Source organism: Schistocerca piceifrons, chromosome 4 (assembly GCF_021461385.2).
Source record: "Schistocerca piceifrons isolate TAMUIC-IGC-003096 chromosome 4, iqSchPice1.1, whole genome shotgun sequence".
Classification (NCBI taxonomy): Eukaryota; Metazoa; Arthropoda; class Insecta; order Orthoptera; family Acrididae; genus Schistocerca; species Schistocerca piceifrons.
In genome coordinates, this window is record NC_060141.1 from 717,063,945 (window position 1) to 717,089,736 (window position 25,792).

Genomic DNA, 25,792 nt, shown 5'->3' on the forward strand with positions numbered 1-25,792 from the left:
TGTTTCATCGCCCGTAACAATTTGGCTTAAGAAATCATCACCGTCGTTGTGGTACTGCTCAAGGAAAGTCAATGCACTGTCTAAACATTTGGATTTGTGCACATCCGACCGCTACGGTCGCAGGTTCGAATCCTGCCTCGGGCATGGATGTGTGTGATGTCCTTAGGTTAGTTAGGTTTAAGTAGTTCTTGGGCACTGATGACCTCAGAAGTTATGTCCCATAGTGCTCAGAGCCATTTGAACCATTTTTTTGTGCACTTCCGCCAACATTTTCGGTACCCAACGTGCGCACAATTTTCGGTAATTCAAGTGCTCGGTCTCAATGCCATACAAAACACTACGAGAAACATTAGGAAAGTCATCCCGCAAGGAGGAAATCGTAAAGCGTCTGTTTTTCCTCATCTTATTGTCCACTTCCTGTACCAAACTTTCATTAACGACCGAAGGACGCCCGCTCTGTTGTTCATCTTGCACATTTGTGCGGCCATCTTTAAATGCTTTCACCCACTTTCTTACCATTCCATCACTCATAACGTATTCTCCGTAAACTGCACAGATCTCACGATGAATATCGATCGCTTTTAGGCCTTTAGCACTAAGAAATCTTATAACAGCCCGTACTTCACAGTCGGCGGGACTCCCGATTATCGGAGGCATCTTAAACACTCAGTACATAACGTAAACAAGGAAGGATCAGACTGTAATGGCGTCGGTGCGTAGATTAAGGTACAGGCTTTCATGTAAAAATAAAATTATTGAGATATCTTAGCACGTCTTTTTTTAATTTCAAAACGGTACTTACTTAAAAAAACACGCCTCGTATTTAAATGACTGATTCTACTGTATCTTCCTTCGTCGTCGGCGTTATCGTTGTTGCCGTGAGGCACCGTTATGCCAAGTGGAAAGGCGCGTCGATCTTAGAGCACGAGATATGGTAACCTTAAGTCAATGACAACACACAATGGTCACGGTAGCACCTGATTGCAGAATAGCTGCAGTAGTCAGGATCTACGAACTACCCCCTCTTGACCAGGCCCCCAAAACGTAACTCGTAACGAGATCCCTTCGAAGCAAATTGTCATAAAGATCATCTATAAAGGCTTCGTACAACGATAAGAAATGTTACAGTTTATGGAATAATAACAGATACGACCAAACTGTCTTGTTTCTTCTGTTTTATTTAACGTAACTTTGTTCACAGTTTTATTTCGCATTCACCACTCATTCACATCCTGAGGTGGAATATATGCGAGTGCCTGAACCCTAACTCCCAGGTTCCATCGAAACCCTTTGATGGACAGTTTTGGTTGCCCGACACCAACAGTCAATGATAATGATACAGTATTTAGTTATTGACTCTTCTAGTCAATTACACACTTTTTCTCTCCGATCCGCTATTATAAAGAGTTCGCGATAAGTTAACGTTTTTCTCCTTTTCATAAATTGGAGCCCACTCTCCGCGATATAATTAAAAAAAAAAAAAAAAAGGTCTCAATACCGCGTCCCTCGTGAGATACCTATAGATTTATCCCGGAATTGACCGCCCTGTAGGTGTACTCAATTTAATGACCACACTTCGATATCCGCGATTTCGTGTAACTAATTTTTCTTTTGTTACTCTGATCGTATACTGTAGTTATTTAAAACTCGCTCTATATTTTTTCGCAACGCACAATTAGCACTTCTTTACTTGTCTATTTCTAAGAGTAAACGAAAAAATGACGCCGTATCATCGACTTCGTCGATATAAAGCAAAACACCTCAATATGCCCAATTTTACCTCTTCTTATAGGATCGGCTACCTTACTCATTAATTTACCACATATTTTTCCAATAACACTGAACAGGTATCGCCGTTACATTTTAATTGTATTCAAAAGCATGTTATTATTATTATAACCGACCAAATCGCAACAAATCGCGCGGCGTGCGTTTATAACGATAGCTTTACACTCGCCCAGCCTTTATTCATGCAATATTATGTATAAATATACAGACTGGACCGAAAGATCGATCTCTCTACCGTAACCAATAGAGGCAAATACGCTATTCAAGTTCCGTTACACCTATCTTGACTCGTATTGTTACGTGATGACAGAGTTACAGATTTTCCAAAAACATTGACTGCAACAGTGAAACTAAACCTTAAAGTTTTTGCTTCTTTTCCCTGAACGTTACTTCCTTTTCCAAATTTATACATGCTCACTTTAAAGACGAAATGACCCCGAGGATACACTACAACCCGGCCTCGTATTCTTCTCAATTACTACTTTCTCGCCGGCCGGAGTGGCCGTGCGGTTCTTGGCGCTACAGTCTGGAGCCGCGAGACCGCTACGGTCGCTGGTTCGATGTGTGTGATGTCCCTAGGTTAGTTACGTTTAAGTAGTTCTAAGTTCTAGGGGACTGATGACCTCAGAAGTTGAGTTCCATAGTGCTCAGAGCCATTTGAACCATGCCACTACTTCCTCGTCACGTCTTTCGCTCTTAAACGATTCGCTGCGAAAGATGTTAGACGGGTCGATTCTCAGGTACGTGCTTTCTCTTCCAGGCCCACTCTCGTAGCGAAAGCACACTACGAGCGTTTACCTGAGCGTACTTCCCTAAATCACGACACGACGCGGTTAAAACTATACGGATCATGGAACACAATTTATCTGCAAGCAGGAAGTCACATTTTTCAGTGTTTCGAAGCGGTAACGCCGCAGGACGCTGTAATGTTACTTGAATTACGTAACCACTACGGCACCTCACCTCAACCTCTCTATACCAGCAATATTCTACTGTGTTTCTGTAAAATAGTTAACATATTTCTGTGACAACATTCAGATTTGATTTCAATAATGTAGAGGTACTTCGATACATCGATATGGATATATTGCAATGATATTATTCTTATGTGTATTCTTTCTTTTGTCACTATGATCTCTGACGTACTTGTAACACTGATTTTTGGGCGCGTATGCAGTTATTAGGGAGTCAAGCTTTGGTCGTCATGTTAAAAAGACGCAAATTGTAGTTAGTTTATGAAATGTGAACACTAACAGTGAGGAAGATATTTTCAAGTATGTTTTATATTGTGAAGTGATGTTTTTGAACGAGTTCCGTGATATTGCAACAAAAGTAATTAAAAAGAAGTGTAACTTAAATTCGGAGTGCTGATTACTTTTTTACATCACCATTGTCCTAACTTGCAAAAGTTTAATCTTCAAGAATGGTTTATGAAACACATCTATAAAACTTTTAAATATCGCAGAATAACACCTAGGCCTCTTTGGATCCGAGCTTGGAATCATCACTACCTAGATTTTCGACGATTGAGCCATGAGTTCACAACGAGACCAGCGTGGGAAACACGAAAAGATGAGTGCCTAGTTTATCCATTATTTCAAAAAAAAACGTTCAAATGTGTGTGAAATCTTATGGGACTTAACTGCTGAGGTCATCAGTCCCTAAGCTTACACACTACTTAACCTAAATTATCCTAACACACACACCCATGCCCGAGGGAGGACTCGAACCTCCGCCGGGACCAGCCGCACAGTCCATGACTGCAGCGCCTAAGACCGCTCAGCTAATCCCGCGCGGCCATTATTTCAAGAAATAACATTATTAACTATGCTCTAATGACACCCGCCACATAATATAACCTTGTTGTTGCCCGAAAATGCAATATTTAGCAGCGTGAGCAACACTACAACCAAAATTAATTTTTGACCTTTGTTGTGGTGGGGTTGTTAGAACGTGGACGTGCCAAAGTGAGGAAACGCCTCTTGATGGAGAACTTACAGTAAGGAACATTGCGGTCTGGAACTGTGGACGCGTGGTCCCTGTGTAACTAGGAATGCTGGGAGCAGAAGACACTTAGACGCAGAGTGTGGGGCGCTGCGACTCCTCCTGGTTACGTAATCGTCAAGGCCGGCCCGCGACACAATGCCACTTGCCGGCTTGCACAAGCGGCAGCCATCCGACGCGCCTCTTCTTGCAGTGTCTGCTTCCGCCAGAGTTCAAGGTGCCATTCCTGCGGCTCTTCTGGTGCTGCACTGTGCGCATTAAGTAATGTTTACTGCGCACAGCCTTACATCTACATTATTGGCCATTAAAATTGCTACACCACGAACATGACGTGCTACAGTCGCGAAATTTAACCAACCGGAAAAAGATGTTGTAATATGCAAATGATTAACTTTTCAGAGCATTCACACAAGATTGGCGCCGGTGGCGACACCTACAACGTGCTGACATGAGGAAAGTTTCGAACCGATTTCTCATACACAAACAGCAGTTGACCGGCGTTGCCTGGTGAAACGTTGTTGTGATACCTCGTGTAAGGAGGAGAAATGCGTACCATCACGTTTCCGACTTTGATAAAGGGCGGATTGTAGCCTATCGCGACATTGCTGCTCGGGTTGGTCGAATCCAGTGACTGTTAGCAGATTATGGAATCAATGGGTTCATAAGGGTAATACGGAACGCCGTGCTGGATCCCAACGGCCTCGTGTCACTAGCAGTCGAGATGACAGGCGTCTTATCCGCATGGCTGTAACGGATCATGCAGCCACGTCTCGATCTCTGAGTCAGCACATGGGGTCGTTTGCAAGACAACAACCATCTGCACGAACAGTTCGACGACGTTTGCAGCAGCATGGACTATCAGCTCGGAGACCGTGGCTGCGGTTACCCTTGACGTTGCATCACAGACAGGAGCGCCTGCGATGGTGTACTCAACGACGAACCTGGGTGCACGAATGGCAAAACGTCATGTTTTCGGATGAATCCAGGTTCTGTTTACAGCATCATGATGGTCGCATCCGTGTTTGGCGACATCGCGGTGAACGCACATTGGAAGAGTGTATTCGTCATCGCCATACTGGCGTATCACCCGGCGTGATGGTATGGGGTGCCATTGGTTACACGTCTCGGTCACCAGTTGTTCGCATTGACGGCACTTTGAACAGTGGACGTTACATTTCAGATGTGTTACGACCCGTGACTCTACCCTTCATTCGATCCCTGCGAAACCCTACATTTCAGCAGGATAATGCACTGCCGCATGTTTCAGGTCCTGTACGGGCCTTTCTGGATACAGAAAATGTTCGACTGCTGCCCTGCCCAGCACATTCTCCAGATCTCTCACCAATTGGAAATGTCTGGTCAATGGTGGCCGAGCAACTGGCTCGTCACAATACGCCAGTCTCTACTCTTGAAGGCGGGACTGCTACGGTCGCAGGTTCGAATCCTGCCTCGGGCATGGGTGTGTGTGATGTCCTTAGGTTGGTTAGGTTTAAGTAGTTCTAAGTTCTAGGGGACTTATGACCTAAGATGTTGAGTCCCATAGTGGTCAGAGCCATTTGAACCATACTCTTGAAGCTCCATGGGCAGCTGTACATGTACACGCCATCCAAGTTCTGTTTGACTCAATGCCCAGGCGTATCAAGACCGTTATTGCAGCCAGAGGTGGTTGTTGTGGGTACTGATTTCTCAGGATCTATGTACCCAAATTGCGCGTAAATGTAATCACAAGTCAGTTCTAGTACAACACATTTGTCCAATGAATACCCGTTTATTATCTGCATTTCTTCTTGGTGTAGAAATTTTAATGGCCAGTAGTGTACATCTTCATGAATACTCTTCAAATCAGATTTAAGTGCGTAGCAGAGGGTTCATCGAACCATCTTCACAATTCTCTATTATTCCAGTCTCGGGGAAAAAACGAACACCTACGTCTTTCCGTGCGAGCTCTGATTTCCCATTTTTTATCGTGGTGATCGTTCCTTCCTATGTAGGTCGGCGTCAGCAAAATATCTTCGCACTCGGAGGAGAAAGTTGGTGATTGAGATTTCATGAGAAGATCCCGCCGCAAGGAAAAACGCCTTTGTTTTAATGATGTCCACCTCAAATCTTGTATCATTTCAGTGACAATATCTCCGCTATTTTCCGATAATACAAAACGTGCTGCCCTTCTTTGAACTTTTTCGATGTACTCTGTCAATCCTACCTGGTAAGGATCCCATACCACGCAGCAGTATTCTAAAAAGGACGGACAAGCGTAGTGCAGGCAGTCTCTTTAGTAGATCTGCTACATTTTCTAAGTGTCCCGCCAATAAAACGCAGTCTTCGGTTAGCCTTTCCCACAACATTTTCTATGTGTTCTTACCAATTTAGACTGTGCGTACTTGTAATTCCTACTTATTTAGGATGACTTCACACTTTTCATTATTTAGAGTCAATTGCCAATTTTCACACTATGCATAAATCTTTTCTAAATCGTTTTTCAATTTGTTTTGATCTTCTGATGACTTGAGTAGTCTATAAACGACGGCATCATCTCCAAATAATGTAAGACGGCTTCTCAGATTATCTCTCATAACGTTTATATTGATACGGAACAGCAAATGGCCTATAAAACTACCTCGTGGAACGTCAGAAATCACTTCTGTTTTACTCGATGACGTTACGTCAGTTGCTACGTACTGTGACATCTCCGACAGGAAATCAGGAATCCAGCCACATAACTGAGATGATGTTCCATAAGCATGCCATTTCACTACAAGCCGCTTGTGTGGTACAGTGTCGAAAGCCTTCCGGAAATCCAGAAATACGGAATTAATTCGAAGTCCCTTCGTGCAGTAGAGAACTATTTGTGTTTCACATGAATTGTGTTTTCTAAATCTGTGTCAACAGACCATTTTCTTCAAGGTAATTCACAATGTTCGAAAACAATATATGTTCCAAAATCCTGTTGCATATCGACGCTAATGATATGGGCCAGTAATTTAGTAAATTACTCCCACTACCTTTCTTGAATATTAGTGTGACCTGTGCAACTTTCCAGTCTTTGGGTAAGGAACTTCCGTCGAGCGAACGGTTGTATATGATTTGTATATGATTGTTAAGTATGGAGCTAGTGCATCAGCATACTCCGAAAGGAACCTAATTGGTATACAGTCTGGACCACAAGTCTTGCTTTTATTAAGTGATTTAAGTTGCTTCACTACTCCGAGGATATTTACTTCTACGTTACTCACGTTGGCAGCTGTTATCGATTCTAATTCTGTAGTGTTTACTTCGTCTTCTTTTGTAAAGACATTTCGGAAGGCTGTGGTTAGTAACTCTGCTTTGACAGCACTGTCTTCATATAGTATCTCCATTGCTATTGCGCAGAGAAGGCATTGATTGCTCTTGCCTCTAACATACTTCACGTACGACCAGAATCTCTTTGGATTTTCTGCCAGGTTTCGAGACAAAGTTTCGTTGTGGAAACTGTTATAAGCATCTCGCGTTGAAGTCCGCGCTAAATTTCGATCTTCTGTAAAAGATCGCCAATCTTGGCTGTTTTGCGTTCGCTTAAATTTGGCATGTTTTTTTCGTTGCTTCTGCAACAGTGTTCTGACGCGTTTTGTGTACCAAGAAGGATCAGCTCAGTCATTAGTTAATTTATTTGGTATATATCTCTCACTTGCTGCCGATGCTATTTCTTTGAATGCAAGCCACGTGTGGTCTACACTTACATTGTTGATTTGGAAGGAGTGATTGTCTCTCAGGAAGGTGTCAAGTGTATCTTTTCTGCTTTTTTGAATAGGTATATTTTTTGTTTATTTCTGGAGGATTTGGGGGTTGAAATATTCAATCTGGCTACGACAGCCCTGTGTTCACTTATCCCTGTATGCGTTTCGATGCTTGTTATTAGCTCACGATTATTTGTTGCTAGGAGGTCGAGGTTGTTTTCACAACTGTTCACTACTCCAGTGGGTTCATGAGCTAACTGCTCGAAATAATTTTCAGAGAGTGCGTTTAGCACAATTTCGGATCATGTTTTATGAGCACCACCGGAATTAAACAAGTATTTTCGCCAACATACAGACGATAAATTACAGTCACCACCAACCAAATATATAATTCTTTTTGTAACGGCTCTGGGTTTGGAAAACCTCATGAAGGGATCAAAGGTGAGTGAGTGGCGTTTTTGACCGCTCCGTCGTTGTCGTCATCGGACTTCGAAATAGTGAGGCGATTCTGAAGTCTTCTGTCAAACAACATAACAAATATCTTGGCGACGCTTGTTTCCCGTGGAAAGGCTTAGTGTAACTCCCCTGGATTCTTATGCAGTAATGTTTTCTTAGATTTTAATACCTATATGCACCTAAAACTCCAAATTACGCACGTTAATATTTCACTTTGTAGGTAGGCTGTTTAGGTTCTTATATTGGTAACGCCACCGCCACGTAGCGCTCTGTATGAAAATCACTGGCTGTGCTGTGTGCAGTCTGTGGCTGGGTGGCATTGTTGCAATAGTCGCTATTGTAGTGTTGGGCAGCTGGCTGTTAACAGCGCGTAGCGTTGCGCAGTTGGAGGTGAGCCGCCAGCAGTGGTGGATGTGGGGAAGTGAGATGGCGGATTTTTGAGAGCGGACGATCTGGACGTGTGCCCATCAGAAACAGTACATTTGTAAGAATGGATGTCATGAACTGCTATATATATATTATGAGTTTTGAACACTATTAAGGTAAATACATTGTTTGTTCTCTATCAAAATCTTTCATTTGCTAACTATGCCTATCAGTAGTTAGTGCCTTCAGTAGTTTGAATCTTTTATTTAGCTGGCAGTAGTGACGCTCGCTGTATTGCAGTAGTTCGAGTAACGAAGATTTTTGTGAGGTAAGTGATTTGTGAAAGGTATGGGTTAATGTTAGTCAGGGCCATTCTTTTGTAGGGATTATTGAAAGTCAGATTGCGTTGCGCTAAAAAAATATTGTGTGTCAGTTTAGTGATGACCAGAATAAGTAAAGAGAGAAATGTCTGAGTACGTTCAGTTCTGCTCATCTGTTTGAAAAGCAAATAACGTAAGGGGTTTATCAGCACAGTAATTCATTAATTTTTCTAAGGGGACGCTTCATATGTCGACCCTTAGCGGAGGATACCTCACTGAAATCTTCTGATTTTTTCTTTGCAGTTTGTGTAATTAGTGTAGCTATTGTTTATTGCTAGCGCGTAATCATAGAGAGAATTTCCTTTGTAGTTGTAATTTTTCATTGTTGTACAGTAAAACAGTTGTGGCATGCATGTAGATTTGCACCAAGTATTTCGCAGCTGCGCTTGCAATTAACTAGATATTACTTTCCGTGCTATGTTAATGTGTTTTCTTATTTTGCTCTTCAAATTGTGCTTTTCTGTGTTATCGCGTGAAATATTGTGACAATAATGGCGTGTTAAAAACGTAACACTAGGCTCCAAAGTAAACTGAGAAATAATAGTGACGACGAGCGTAGCTTATCAGCACCGCTGTGTAATGAATTAACAGACATTCAAAGTGGTAATTTGGTAATTGTGCATAGCGAAATGGGGCGGGTGGCAAATAATGGCCTAGACAGTGCAACAATTAGTGAACAGGGAAGCATTATCGATCGATCGGTCGGCAACAGCTCGCCTCAGGAATCCGAAATGACAGGACACATTCTCGCAAATACTGTAGATTCAGGTTTTGGGTCCTCACCGTTTTCTCAAATAAGACAACACACATTTTCTGCTTGTCAAAATGTGAATGTCGCCAGTGCAAATTCACTGCCGAAAAGCTCTGAGGAACATGTTTCAGACACCAGTGCATTGTTATTACAATTAATACAACAAATGGGACAAACACAGCAAAAGCTTCAAAAGTTAGACACAATGGAACAAAATCTTCGAATGTTAGACACAATGGAACAAAATCTTCAAAAGTTAGACACAATGAAACAAAATCTTCAAAAGTTAGACACAATGGAACAAAATCTTCAAAAGTTAGACACAATGGAACAAAATCTTCGAAGGTTAGACACCACGCTTGAACAAACACGTGAAGATTTAACTACTGAGTTATATAAAATCGAATCTAAATGTCAAAAAGTCTGTAATGACGTAAAAACACAAATTTGTGAGCATTTCCAACCTATTTTTTCGCGGCATGAAAATACATTACAGAATCACGAAGCAGCCCTAAAAGAACTGCAAACTATTGTTCCTGAAAATCATGAGATCTTGCAAGCTAAGATTGACTCAGTTGCATCTACCGATTCGGTTACGCAACTTGCAAAAACTCAGGAAAATTTAAAGGGCACAGTAGATACGGTTTCAACACAAATGGACACTCTGAAACTTGGTTCAGAAAAACGCACTGAGGAAATAAGTTCACTGTCGGAGAAAGTAGCCGCACTTTCGGATCAGTTCACTAACTTATCTACAAAGGTGGATGATGATCTGAATGACACAAGACCTGTAGCCTTCACTGATACGGAAGAGTATGAACAAATTAGGAAATTCAAACAAAATCAGAATCAAACTTAATACGCAACACCAAAGAGAAATCTGGTAAGTACAAGATCAGTTGACACAGGTAATACAAGAATTGCATATTTCAGAGGACACTCGCGCTCCAATATGGGAAGAGGGACATCGAAATACGGAACAGCCACAAAATAATAACACAGCGCATTTCGGAAATTATGAAAGAAATTGTCAATGTGCACCGAATTTTGAGATGGAACGGCCGACACGACCTAACAATGACCGATATGCGACTCGCCGACATGATGATTTTGACTATAAGCTGTTTATTACTATACGTAAATTCAAAACATTTAAGAATTCCGGCATTGACATTCATCCACAAGCGTGGTTTCATCAATTCTCTCATTGTTTTCCTCCCAACTGGTCATTAGAGCACAGATTAGAATTTATGTGTGGCTGCTTAGAGAATGAACCAGCTGTAAGAATGTGATCGGTCATTCACGGTTGCCACAGTGAAGGGGAATTTTACCATGCCTTCCTCTCAGCATATTGGTCTCAAGCCACACAAGACCGAGTAAAACATAACATCATAATGATGAAACATTTCGAACAATCTGAATTTTCCAGTCTTGTGAAATATTTTGAAGACATGTTGCACAAGAACCAGTACCTGTCAAACCCTTACAGCCCCTCAGAACTCATCCGCATTTGCTTAATCAGACTGCCTGAACATTTACGACATATTATTTTGGCAGGACGTTGCAAAGACGACATTGAAGCTTTTCAGGGACTGTTACAAGAATTGGAAATTGACACTGATAATCGCGGAAGGCGAAAACAGGAGCACAACAATTACAGGTCACATCCGTCACAATTCTGCAATGACAGAAATAATAAATTGACACAACACCGTAAATCGTGAACAGAACAGACACCACCAATATGACAACCGTTGGCAGAATAATAGTTACAGAGAATGATCGCATTTCCGTAGTAATGAATATGACAGGGATAACCATAGAAACAGGCAATATGGGAACCAAAATAATTATTATCAAGGGAGACAGAATAACTTCAGACGCAACACTGCAGCGCGCAGTTACGATTCAAAGAGAAATTCTCCACCACGGGACTGACAAATAAGAAACTATGGTTCAACTGGTTCAAATGGGTCTGAGCACTATGGGACTTAACATCTGTGGTCATGAGTCCCCTAGAACTTAGAACTACTTAAACCTAACTAACCTAAGGACATCACACACATCCATGCCCGAGGCAGGATTCGAACCTGCGACCGTAGCAGTCGTGCTGTTCCGGACTGAGCGCCTAGAACCGCTAGACCACCGCGGCCGGCCAGAGAAACTATGGAATCTACCAACATAAAGACAGACGATATAATCGTAACGACAGATCTGAATTTCATCAGAACTGGCGGGATTCAAACAGGGCAGGGCCCTCTCGACAAGGTGAATTTGTAGAAGTTAGGTCTCCTAATCCCAATAACGACGCGCGCAACGAAGAGACAGACAATGACTCGCACTGCAGGTAGCCACGTGCGCCGGCTGGCTCAGAGAAAAATAACATAGACGCTAACCTTGAGAAAAATTTTAGTACTCCTTACCGACGTATACCACATGATAATTGCGTTGAAACTGAAACTCTGTGTACTAGAAATGGTAAAAGATTGCACCACATTTCACATGTAAAATCGTTTATTGAGAGATAATCTGCTTTTTAATTTAGTCTCTGCCACAAAACTTTTCACGTTACTAGTACTCTTTGCCACACTTAGAAACTGTTAACATGCAACTATGTTTTAAAATTAACTATACAGTCTAGAACCTAGGGAACATATTTAGACAGTAATTACGAATGTATTGTTATAGTGAACAGAGGACACAGTGTGTACATTCTTGCTTGTTAGTTGCACGATTACGTAACGACTATAAGGCTTACATACTTAGAACATAAACTGCTAACGAGATTTTAATGCAACATTTTGGTTTAGCTGAAAAGACATTCTTTATTTGAAGTATTTTCTGTGAGATTAAAGATGACTTAGTATTTGGTTTCTTTGACAGCTAAACGATTATATCACGATGCTACTAATGTGTGACACAATTTACATTGTTGCTTTTGTGGTGTATCTGTTTTATATCTGCACAGTTTTTATGTATTATTCTGGAAAGTAAATCATGTTTTAGAAGTAACTTTTGTGGTATAGCTACAATGAGACAGCCTTTTCTGTAGCACAGCAATACGTTACAGTACAGTACTTTCTTCATCATGGCAATAAGCATAATAACTACGATATCTATACACAAAGAATTTCACTTTTGTTTATGATGAAGTGAGTAAATTGACTTCAGCAGAACTTTGCTTAGAGAGGACGATAACTACAACACTTCCACAGAATTATCTTACAGCAAGACGCACATTTAGCACTACAGGACACGCATTTGAGTGATTAATTTTGTACTTAAAAATTTTATTTTTAAAGATTTTTGAATTACAAAGAAAGTTTTCCATGATGCATTTCATTCCATTGCTGTAATCTGTAACACCTGAGGGTATAATTACATTAATCCTCAGGGGGTACACGCCTACATTGTGTACTATATGTTTGGCAAGCACAAGGAGCCCTAGCTAATATGGTATTTGCTTATACAACTTAACACATCGGTACCATACTTCTCTAACACATAAATTACACAGCTATCTGATCATTTAACTGTGAGAGACAAACATTTATTTTACTACATCAGTGACGCATGTTTACGTAACTACACCATTGGATATCTTCTCACTTATGAAATTGTATTTTGTCTGTACTGTGTGAACTGTTCATATTTTTTTGGAACCATTGTGATACTAGGAGAGCTTTGAATGATATGTGGTATGGGAGCATGATTTTTAAAGTACATTTGAGGTAGATGGCACTATTGAAATGAGCAGAGAATTTTTTTTAGGTTTTGAAATTATTGGAAGAAGCTACGACGATTTTGAGATTTGGCTGAGGTGTTATGATATTATTACGATGACGATGTGTATTATACTGTTCAGGTATGTTTATGAGCAATAAGCTGATGCTACACTGCTGGCCACCGTAAATGCAACACCCTGAAGGAAGCATCCGAATCAAGTGAAATTTACACCATGGGTTTGCAGCGATGAGATATGCAACTGATTAGAATTTCAGCGCAGACGCACATCACGCGCGCCTGTGGCGCCACCTCATAGCGCCATTTAAGGCTTGGCGATTTCGACGAGTGTACGTTCGGCACGTGTGTTTACCTTGTGGTTGTTTCACAAGACGATCAGTTATGCCTCATAGACAACAGCGAACATCGTTTGATCAAGTATCTGAGTTCGACAGAGGAAGGATAGTGGCTTACCGAGATTGTGGATTATCATACAGAGAAATCGCTAGTCGTGTTGGACGAAACCAAACAACTGTAATGCGGATATGCGACCGTTGGATGCAGGACGGTACGACGAACCGACGTGGTCGATCGCATTCACCTCGGTGCACCACTGCACGTGCTGATAGGCAAATTGTGCCCATGGCAGTGACGGATCGCTCAGTGACATCCCGAACCATAGCACAGCACATTGCGTCTGTAACGCATCATCCAGAGTCTGCGCGTACCATTCGACGCCGTTTACAGCAGAGTGGTCTGTCCACAAGACGTCCATTGCTTCGTCTACCATTTACGGAGAACCACAGACATCTCCGTCGCCAATGGTGTGATGACAGACGGATGTGGACGGCAGAATGGAATGACGTTGTCTTTACTGACGAGGCACGCTTCTGTCTGCAGCACCACGATGGTCGGATTCGAGTGTGGAGACACTGTGGAGAGAGGATGCTGGACAGCTGCATTATGCACTGCCACACTGGTCTTGCACCGGGTATTATGGTATGGGGCGGTATTGGATATTACTCTCGCACGCCTCTAGTACGCATTGCCCATACTTTAAATAGCCGGCGCTACATATCCGAGGTGCTGGAGCCAGTTGTCCTTCCTTACCTTCAGGGCTCGGCCACAGCCATATTTCAACAGGATAATGCGCGGCCACACGTGGCACGCATTGTCCAAAGGTTCTTCGTCAATAACTAGATTGAAGTGCTTCCCTGGCCGGCTCGCTCTCCGGATCTTTCGCCGATAGAAAACATGTGGTCCATGGTTGCTCAACGAGTGACCCAGATTACATCCCCAGCTGCCACACCAGATGATCTTTGGCAACGTGTGGAAGCTGCTTGGGCTGCTGTACCCCAGGAACACATCCAACATCTCTTTGACTCAATGCCGAGACGTGTGGCAGCGGTGATCTCCAACAATGGCGGCTACTCTGGCTACTGATTCTGGCAGGAACCACATGTCACAGACGTCTGTAAACGTAATCATTTGATACTTGGTCAACATGTTATCTACAAAGTAAATTTTGTTGTGCTACCTCTTGTCTTTCTTGGTGTTGCATTTACGGTGACCAGCAGTGTATATGAGGAATTTGATTACGCTATGTATTTATTATGATGAAATATTGAAGAAGTGTCAGTGAATATGTATATGTGTAATAAGGTAAGGAATAAGGAGTAGTGGTTAGGGACTCTGATTTATGAAAAGGATGTTGGAAACCAAGAAGTGTACTTTAAAAGTTATGAAATGTGTGTACATACGTGAATGTTAGTTACCACAATGCTGACAAAACTTTTTGGACACTGTTATATATGAGATTTTGTTTCTACACACTTCTAATGTAAATTTCTAACCTTTGAATTTTTTTATTTTTATATGAGACTGTCAGTGTGGTGGAAACTTCTGCCGTAAATATTTCAGTAAAGAAGGTAGATGACCTTGACGTAATGTGCTGTGGAGGCTCATCTGAGCGACAGTCACCTGGAAAAAAAGCCATTAGTGTGTGCCTTTCAGAGGCACAAGTGGAAAAAAAAGAGGCTATTATCCTCGCTATTGACATTCCTTTGTAGAAAGCATCGCAAATACGACACGCTCATTACTTGGAAACATATTGTACTTTGTGCTACTTACTGAAATGCTCATGAACTGGTGGGAAATATTCTTACATCTGCATACCTGATTATGACAAGTGTCTTTCTACGAGAGTTGAGAGAATTTCTACTAACTTATGAGATTTCACATGACTATTGAATGATATTTTTATGCTTTGCTTTTCATAGTTGCTTATTTCATTTGATATCTGGTTTCCAGCTGTGTTGCAGCATTGGTTTTATATAATAAAATTAAATGCATTTGCTAATGTGAACACTTTCTGTCAACAGATCTATTAAATAATAATTTTATGATCCACATTCTTCGAAAAAGGAGCACTTGGAAAGGAAAGAACAATAAGAAGGGACTAATAACAATAACTGCATACATAATTTTCTTTTCAAGTACTTGGTAATTTTTTGTGGAATAAGTTTTTGTGGTGCACCACTTTAATTATATAGACATTAAGATGTGAATAGACATTTCCCTTATCTGCATTGCTGTCTTTAGTGTATTATTTTTTCTGCTTGTGGGTTTGTCATGTTTAGGTATAACTTATAGCATTTGCTGCTGCTGTTTGCCAGGGATAATGTTACTGAATTTGACTTTGTATTACTCTGTTAAGCCAGTTTTACTATGGATTTATTTTTCTTGTTTGCTGCACATTGCCTTATATTACTTGTAATTTTGCAATTGCTTTACTAATTTATATATACTGCTGCTTGCTTTGCCAATTTCCATTTTTTTGTCATTGTTGTTTGTGTTAATTTGTTATGTGCTGCTGCATTGCCTCGTCCCTTGGTATATATATCTGAGCACAGTAGAGCTTAAGAGGGGGTAGACTATATAAGAAACTAACTATGATGAATTGGAAGAAATGCATTGAGAAGCTATAAGAAAATGGTTTGGCCAAAAATGTAGTGTACAGTGGAGAAAAACTATTTTTGAAAGAGGATGTGAGCAGAATATAGAAAGCATGCTTGGATAGGACTTTTTAGGTGGAAACAAATGTTGAAATAAGAGGAAAGATCTATGGAATGAAGTTTTGGGCTGGACTGCAGTACCAAATGTTACACTGAAAACGAACCCTGTCTTTCCTTTTGTTTATTCAGTTATGTGTTTATGTACCCTTGTGTATTTGTCTTTTTCCTGTATTTATGTGTTAAGCTAATAAGATTTATGTTGTAGAATTTTTCTAGTACTAAGCTACATTCACCATGATGAGGAATACTGCTATCCTCAAATATAATTTGCATTAATAATATATTATTTTCTTTGTAAAGATGTTTATAGACATTATTAATTCTGTTCTGTTTCAATGCTCATGTGTGAAATTAATGTTTCAAAAACTGTTCTCATTATTTTATATATTTACTTATGTCATAATTCCTGTAACACTGATGTATATGTTTATTTCTATTCTTTTGTAAAGCCCCTATTACTACAAATGTTATCTGTATTGTTATGTTCTTTAATGATGTATTTTGTACCTTTGTTATTGTATTCTCATGTTATAATATTGTAATTGATACCCATTCATCAAATTGAGTAACTTGTAAGCATTCATTTCACTGCACACATTTCTTTTGGTCATAGTATATGCACAATATGTGAGAAAAAGGACTGTTAGTGCTTGCACGTGTGTTGATAATTCAGCAAGGGACTGGTTAACAGCATTGCTGGTTGTAAGGACAATTCCAAAAACTTTGTGAATTCACAAGTGGTGGTTTATGGACTTGCTATATTCTCCGCAAGACTCGTCTATGGTGATTGTGCACCTGCACAGTCGCAACAGATGGCTGCTGGCCGTCTCTACAAGGAATACAGTGGGTCTGCATCTTTGATGGCTCACCAATACCATTATTTCTACAAGGACTGCGGTGGGTCTGCACCTCTGGTGGCCCACCAATACCATAATCTCTACCAGGAATACGGTGGGTCTGCTCTGTGATGACCTAGCTACCAATATTCTTCAAAACTTCAACTGACTCTGCTCTGCGTTTGCTCTGTTGTGGCCCATTACCTGTGTGCATGTCAAGAGTCAGCACTATCTTTCTGTTGGAAGGACACCACTACTTCTTCAAGACTGCATGGAAATCCACTACTTCTGTGCGCAATTTCTTTTACTAATGAGACTTTGTGAAAAAAACTGTAATTACTATTGCGATAAATGATCAGGACTGTCTTTATGAGAACAATTTTTGCTTTTGACCAACAGTGTATCAATAAGTGTGTGTATTTGATTTCTTTGTTATTGTAACTATGAAAATCTTTTTAAAATCTGTATTGGACAGTGCCCAAAACAATTTGTAAAATTTTTCTGGGGGGCATGGGGGCTATGTAAGTAAGCTGTTTAGGTTCTTAGATTGGTAACGCCACCGCCACGTAGCGCTCTGTATGAAAATCACTGGCTGTGCTGTGTGCAGTCTGTGGCTGGCTGGGATTGTTGCAATAGTCGCTATTGTAGTGTTGGGCAGTTGGCTGTTAACACCGCGTAGCGTTGCACAGTTGGAGGTGAGCCGCCAGCAGTGGTGGATGTAGGGAAGTTAGATGGCGGATTTTTGAGAGCGGATGATCTGGACGTGTGCCCATCAGAAACAGTACATTTGTAAGAATGGATGTCATGAACTGCTATATATATTATGACTTTTGAACACTATTAAGGTAAATACATTGTTTGTTCTCTACCAAAATCTTTCATTTGCTAACTATGCCTATCAGTAGTTAGTGCCTTCAGTAGTTTGAATCTTTTATTTAGCTGGCAGTAGTGACGCTCGCTGTATTGCAGTAGTTCGAGTAACGAAGATTTTTGTGAGGTAAGTGATTTGTGAAAGGTATGGGTTAATGTTAGTCAGGGCCATTCTTTTGTAGGGATTATTGAAAGTCAGATTGCGTTGCGCTAAAAAAATATTGTGTGTCAGTTTAGTGATGACCAGAATAAGTAAAGAGAGAAATGTCTGAGTACGTTCAGTTCTGCTCATCTGTTTGAAAAGCAAATAACGTAAGGGGTTTATCAGCACAGTAATTCATTAATTTTTCTAAGGGGACGCTTCATATGTCGACCCTTAGCGGAGGATACCTCACTGAAATCTTCTGATTTTTTCTTTGCAGTTTGTGTAATTAGTGTAGCTATTGTTTATTGCTAGCGCGTAATCATAGAGAGAATTTCCTTTGTAGTTGTAATTTTTCATTGTTGTACAGTAAAACAGTTGTGGCATGCATGTAGATTTGCACCAAGTATTTCGCAGCTGCGCTTGCAATTAACTAGATATTACTTTCCGTGCTATGTTAATGTGTTTTCTTATTTTGCTCTTCAAATTGTGCTTTTCTGTGTTATCGCGTGAAATATTGTGACAATAATGGCGTGTTAAAAACGTAACACTAGGCTCCAAAGTAAACTGAGAAATAATAGTGACGACGAGCGTAGCTTATCAGCACCGCTGTGTAATGAATTAACAGACATTCAAAGTGGTAATTTGGTAATTGTGCATAGCGAAATGGGGCGGGTGGCAAATAATGGCCTAGACAGTGCAACAATTAGTGAACAGGGAAGCATTATCGATCGATCGGTCGGCAACAGCTCGCCTCAGGAATCCGAAATGACAGGACACATTCTCGCAAATACTGTAGATTCAGGTTTTGAGTCCTCACCGTTTTCTCAAATAAGACAACACACATTTTCTGCTTGTCAAAATGTGAATGTCGCCGGTGCAAATTCACTGCCGAAAAGCTCTGAGGAACATGTTTCAGACACCAGTGCATTGTTATTACAATTAATACAACAAATGGGACAAACACAGCAAAAGCTTCAAAAGTTAGACACAATGGAACAAAATCTTCGAATGTTAGACACAATGGAACAAAATCTTCAAAAGTTAGACACAATGAAACAAAATCTTCAAAAGTTAGACACAATGGAACAAAATCTTCAAAAGTTAGACACAATGGAACAAAATCTTCGAAGGTTAGACACCACGCTTGAACAAACACGTGAAGATTTAACTACTGAGTTATATAAAATCGAATCTAAATGTCAAAAAGTCTGTAATGACGTAAAAACACAAATTTGTGAGCATTTCCAACCTATTTTTTCGCGGCATGAAAATACATTACAGAATCACGAAGCAGCCCTAAAAGAACTGCAAACTATTGTTCCTGAAAATCATGAGATCTTGCAAGCTAAGATTGACTCAGTTGCATCTACCGATTCGGTTACGCAACTTGCAAAAACTCAGGAAAATTTAAAGGGCACAGTAGATACGGTTTCAACACAAATGGACACTCTGAAACTTGGTTCAGAAAAACGCACTGAGGAAATAAGTTCACTGTCGGAGAAAGTAGCCGCACTTTCGGATCAGTTCACTAACTTATCTACAAAGGTGGATGATGATCTGAATGACACAAGACCTGTAGCCTTCACTGATACGGAAGAGTATGAACAAATTAGGAAATTCAAACAAAATCAGAATCAAACTTAATACGCAACACCAAAGAGAAATCTGGTAAGTACAAGATCAGTTGACACAGGTAATACAAGAATTGCATATTTCAGAGGACACTCGCGCTCCAATATGGGAAGAGGGACATCGAAATACGGAACAGCCACAAAATAATAACACAGCGCATTTCGGAAATTATGAAAGAAATTGTCAATGTGCACCGAATTTTGAGATGGAACGGCCGACACGACCTAACAATGACCGATATGCGACTCGCCGACATGATGATTTTGACTATAAGCTGTTTATTACTATACGTAAATTCAAAACATTTAAGAATTCCGGCATTGACATTCATCCACAAGCGTGGTTTCATCAATTCTCTCATTGTTTTCCTCCCAACTGGTCATTAGAGCACAGATTAGAATTTATGTGTGGCTGCTTAGAGAATGAACCAGCTGTAAGAATGTGATCGGTCATTCACGGTTGCCACAGTGAAGGGGAATTTTACCATGCCTTCCTCTCAGCATATTGGTCTCAAGCCACACAAGACCGAGTAAAACATAACATCATAATGATGAAACATTTCGAACAATCTGAATTTTCCAGTCTTGTGAAATATTTTGAAGACATGTTGCACAAGAACCAGTACCTGTCAAACCCTTACAGCCCCTCAGAACTCATCCGCATTTGCTTAATCAGACTGCCTGAACATTTACGACATATTATTTTGGCAGGACGTTGCAAAGACGACATTGAAGCTTTTCAGGGACTGTTACAAGAATTGGAAATTGACACTGATAATCGCGGAAGGCGAAAACAGGAGCACAACAATTACAGGTCACATCCGTCACAATTCTGCAATGACAGAAATAATAAATTGACACAACACCGTAAATCGTGAACAGAACAGACACCACCAATATGACAACCGTTGGCAGAATAATAGTTACAGAGAATGATCGCATTTCCGTAGTAATGAATATGACAGGGATAACCATAGAAACAGGCAATATGGGAACCAAAATAATTATTATCAAGGGAGACAGAATAACTTCAGACGCAACACTGCAGCGCGCAGTTACGATTCAAAGAGAAATTCTCCACCACGGGACTGACAAATAAGAAACTATGGTTCAACTGGTTCAAATGGGTCTGAGCACTATGGGACTTAACATCTGTGGTCATGAGTCCCCTAGAACTTAGAACTACTTAAACCTAACTAACCTAAGGACATCACACACATCCATGCCCGAGGCAGGATTCGAACCTGCGACCGTAGCAGTCGTGCTGTTCCGGACTGAGCGCCCAGAACCGCTAGACCACCGCGGCCGGCCAGAGAAACTATGGAATCTACCAACATAAAGACAGACGATATAATCGTAACGACAGATCTGAATTTCATCAGAACTGGCGGGATTCAAACAGGGCAGGGCCCTCTCGACAAGGTGAATTTGTAGAAGTTAGGTCTCCTAATCCCAATAACGACGCGCGCAACGAAGAGACAGACAATGACTCGCACTGCAGGTAGCCACGTGCGCCGGCTGGCTCAGAGAAAAATAACATAGACGCTAACCTTGAGAAAAATTTTAGTACTCCTTACCGACGTATACCACATGATAATTGCGTTGAAACTGAAACTCTGTGTACTAGAAATGGTAAAAGATTGCACCACATTTCACATGTAAAATCGTTTATTGAGAGATAATCTGCTTTTTAATTTAGTCTCTGCCACAAAACTTTTCACGTTACTAGTACTCTTTGCCACACTTAGAAACTGTTAACATGCAACTATGTTTTAAAATTAACTATACAGTCTAGAACCTAGGGAACATATTTAGACAGTAATTACGAATGTATTGTTATAGTGAACAGAGGACACAGTGTGTACATTCTTGCTTGTTAGTTGCACGATTACGTAACGACTATAAGGCTTACATACTTAGAACATAAACTGCTAACGAGATTTTAATGCAACATTTTGGTTTAGCTGAAAAGACATTCTTTATTTGAAGTATTTTCTGTGAGATTAAAGATGACTTAGTATTTGGTTTCTTTGACAGCTAAACGATTATATCACGATGCTACTAATGTGTGACACAATTTACATTGTTGCTTTTGTGGTGTATCTGTTTTATATCTGCACAGTTTTTATGTATTATTCTGGAAAGTAAATCATGTTTTAGAAGTAACTTTTGTGGTATAGCTACAATGAGACAGCCTTTTCTGTAGCACAGCAATACGTTACAGTACAGTACTTTCTTCATCATGGCAATAAGCATAATAACTACGATATCTATACACAAAGAATTTCACTTTTGTTTATGATGAAGTGAGTAAATTGACTTCAGCAGAACTTTGCTTAGAGAGGACGATAACTACAACACTTCCACAGAATTATCTTACAGCAAGACGCACATTTAGCACTACAGGACACGCATTTGAGTGATTAATTTTGTACTTAAAAATTTTATTTTTAAAGATTTTTGAATTACAAAGAAAGTTTTCCATGATGCATTTCATTCCATTGCTGTAATCTGTAACACCTGAGGGTATAATTACATTAATCCTCAGGGGGTACACGCCTACATTGTGTACTATATGTTTGGCAAGCACAAGGAGCCCTAGCTAATATGGTATTTGCTTATACAACTTAACACACCGGTACCATACTTCTCTAACACATAAATTACACAGCTATCTGATCATTTAACTGTGAGAGACAAACATTTATTTTACTACATCAGTGACGCATGTTTACGTAACTACACCATTGGATATCTTCTCACTTATGAAATTGTATTTTGTCTGTACTGTGTGAACTGTTCATATTTTTTTGGAACCATTGTGATACTAGGAGAGCTTTGAATGATATGTGGTATGGGAGCATGATTTTTAAAGTACATTTGAGGTAGATGGCACTATTGAAATGAGCAGAGAATTTTTTTTAGGTTTTGAAATTATTGGAAGAAGCTACGACGATTTTGAGATTTGGCTGAGGTGTTATGATATTATTACGATGACGATGTGTATTATACTGTTCAGGTATGTTTATGAGCAATAAGCTGATGCTACACTGCTGGCCACCGTAAATGCAACACCCTGAAGGAAGCATCCGAATCAAGTGAAATTTACACCATGGGTTTGCAGCGATGAGATATGCAACTGATTAGAATTTCAGCGCAGACGCACATCACGCGCGCCTGTGGCGCCACCTCATAGCGCCATTTAAGGCTTGGCGATTTCGACGAGTGTACGTTCGGCACGTGTGTTTACCTTGTGGTTGTTTCACAAGACGATCAGTTATGCCTCATAGACAACAGCGAACATCGTTTGATCAAGTATCTGAGTTCGACAGAGGAAGGATAGTGGCTTACCGAGATTGTGGATTATCATACAGAGAAATCGCTAGTCGTGTTGGACGAAACCAAACAACTGTAATGCGGATATGCGACCGTTGGATGCAGGACGGTACGACGAACCGACGTGGTCGATCGCATTCACCTCGGTGCACCACTGCACGTGCTGATAGGCAAATTGTGCCCATGGCAGTGACGGATCGCTCAGTGACATCCCGAACCATAGCACAGCACATTGCGTCTGTAACGCATCATCCAGAGTCTGCGCGTACCATTCGACGCCGTTTACAGCAGAGTGGTCTGTCCACAAGACGTCCATTGCTTCGTCTACCATTTACGGAGAACCACAGACATCTCCGTCGCCAATGGTGTGATGACAGACGGATGTGGACGGCAGAATGGAATGACGTTGTCTTTACTGACGAGGCACGCTTCTGTCTGCAGCACCACGATGGTCGGATTCGAGTGTGGAGACACTGTGGAGAGAGGATGCTGGACAGCTGCATTATGCACTGCCACACTGGTCTTGCACCGGGTATTATGGTATGGGGCGGTATTGGATATTACTCTCGCACGCCTCTAGTACGCATTGCCCATACTTTAAATAGCCGGCGCTACATATCCGAGGTGCTGGAGCCAGTTGTCCTTCCTTACCTTCAGGGCTCGGCCACAGCCATATTTCAACAGGATAATGCGCGGCCACACGTGGCACGCATTGTCCAAAGGTTCTTCGTCAATAACTAGATTGAAGTGCTTCCCTGGCCGGCTCGCTCTCCGGATCTTTCGCCGATAGAAAACATGTGGTCCATGGTTGCTCAACGAGTGACCCAGATTACATCCCCAGCTGCCACACCAGATGATCTTTGGCAACGTGTGGAAGCTGCTTGGGCTGCTGTACCCCAGGAACACATCCAACATCTCTTTGACTCAATGCCGAGACGTGTGGCAGCGGTGATCTCCAACAATGGCGGCTACTCTGGCTACTGATTCTGGCAGGAACCACATGTCACAGACGTCTGTAAACGTAATCATTTGATACTTGGTCAACATGTTATCTACAAAGTAAATTTTGTTGTGCTACCTCTTGTCTTTCTTGGTGTTGCATTTACGGTGACCAGCAGTGTATATGAGGAATTTGATTACGCTATGTATTTATTATGATGAAATATTGAAGAAGTGTCAGTGAATATGTATATGTGTAATAAGGTAAGGAATAAGGAGTAGTGGTTAGGGACTCTGATTTATGAAAAGGATGTTGGAAACCAAGAAGTGTACTTTAAAAGTTATGAAATGTGTGTACATACGTGAATGTTAGTTACCACAATGCTGACAAAACTTTTTGGACACTGTTATATATGAGATTTTGTTTCTACACACTTCTAATGTAAATTTCTAACCTTTGAATTTTTTTATTTTTATATGAGACTGTCAGTGTGGTGGAAACTTCTGCCGTAAATATTTCAGTAAAGAAGGTAGATGACCTTGACGTAATGTGCTGTGGAGGCTCATCTGAGCGACAGTCACCTGGAAAAAAAGCCATTAGTGTGTGCCTTTCAGAGGCACAAGTGGAAAAAAAAGAGGCTATTATCCTCGCTATTGACATTCCTTTGTAGAAAGCATCGCAAATACGACACGCTCATTACTTGGAAACATATTGTACTTTGTGCTACTTACTGAAATGCTCATGAACTGGTGGGAAATATTCTTACATCTGCATACCTGATTATGACAAGTGTCTTTCTACGAGAGTTGAGAGAATTTCTACTAACTTATGAGATTTCACATGACTATTGAATGATATTTTTATGCTTTGCTTTTCATAGTTGCTTATTTCATTTGATATCTGGTTTCCAGCTGTGTTGCAGCATTGGTTTTATATAATAAAATTAAATGCATTTGCTAATGTGAACACTTTCTGTCAACAGATCTATTAAATAATAATTTTATGATCCACATTCTTCGAAAAAGGAGCACTTGGAAAGGAAAGAACAATAAGAAGGGACTAATAACAATAACTGCATACATAATTTTCTTTTCAAGTACTTGGTAATTTTTTGTGGAATAAGTTTTTGTGGTGCACCACTTTAATTATATAGACATTAAGATGTGAATAGACATTTCCCTTATCTGCATTGCTGTCTTTAGTGTATTATTTTTTCTGCTTGTGGGTTTGTCATGTTTAGGTATAACTTATAGCATTTGCTGCTGCTGTTTGCCAGGGATAATGTTACTGAATTTGACTTTGTATTACTCTGTTAAGCCAGTTTTACTATGGATTTATTTTTCTTGTTTGCTGCACATTGCCTTATATTACTTGTAATTTTGCAATTGCTTTACTAATTTATATATACTGCTGCTTGCTTTGCCAATTTCCATTTTTTTGTCATTGTTGTTTGTGTTAATTTGTTATGTGCTGCTGCATTGCCTCGTCCCTTGGTATATATATCTGAGCACAGTAGAGCTTAAGAGGGGGTAGACTATATAAGAAACTAACTATGATGAATTGGAAGAAATGCATTGAGAAGCTATAAGAAAATGGTTTGGCCAAAAATGTAGTGTACAGTGGAGAAAAACTATTTTTGAAAGAGGATGTGAGCAGAATATAGAAAGCATGCTTGGATAGGACTTTTTAGGTGGAAACAAATGTTGAAATAAGAGGAAAGATCTATGGAATGAAGTTTTGGGCTGGACTGCAGTACCAAATGTTACACTGAAAACGAAC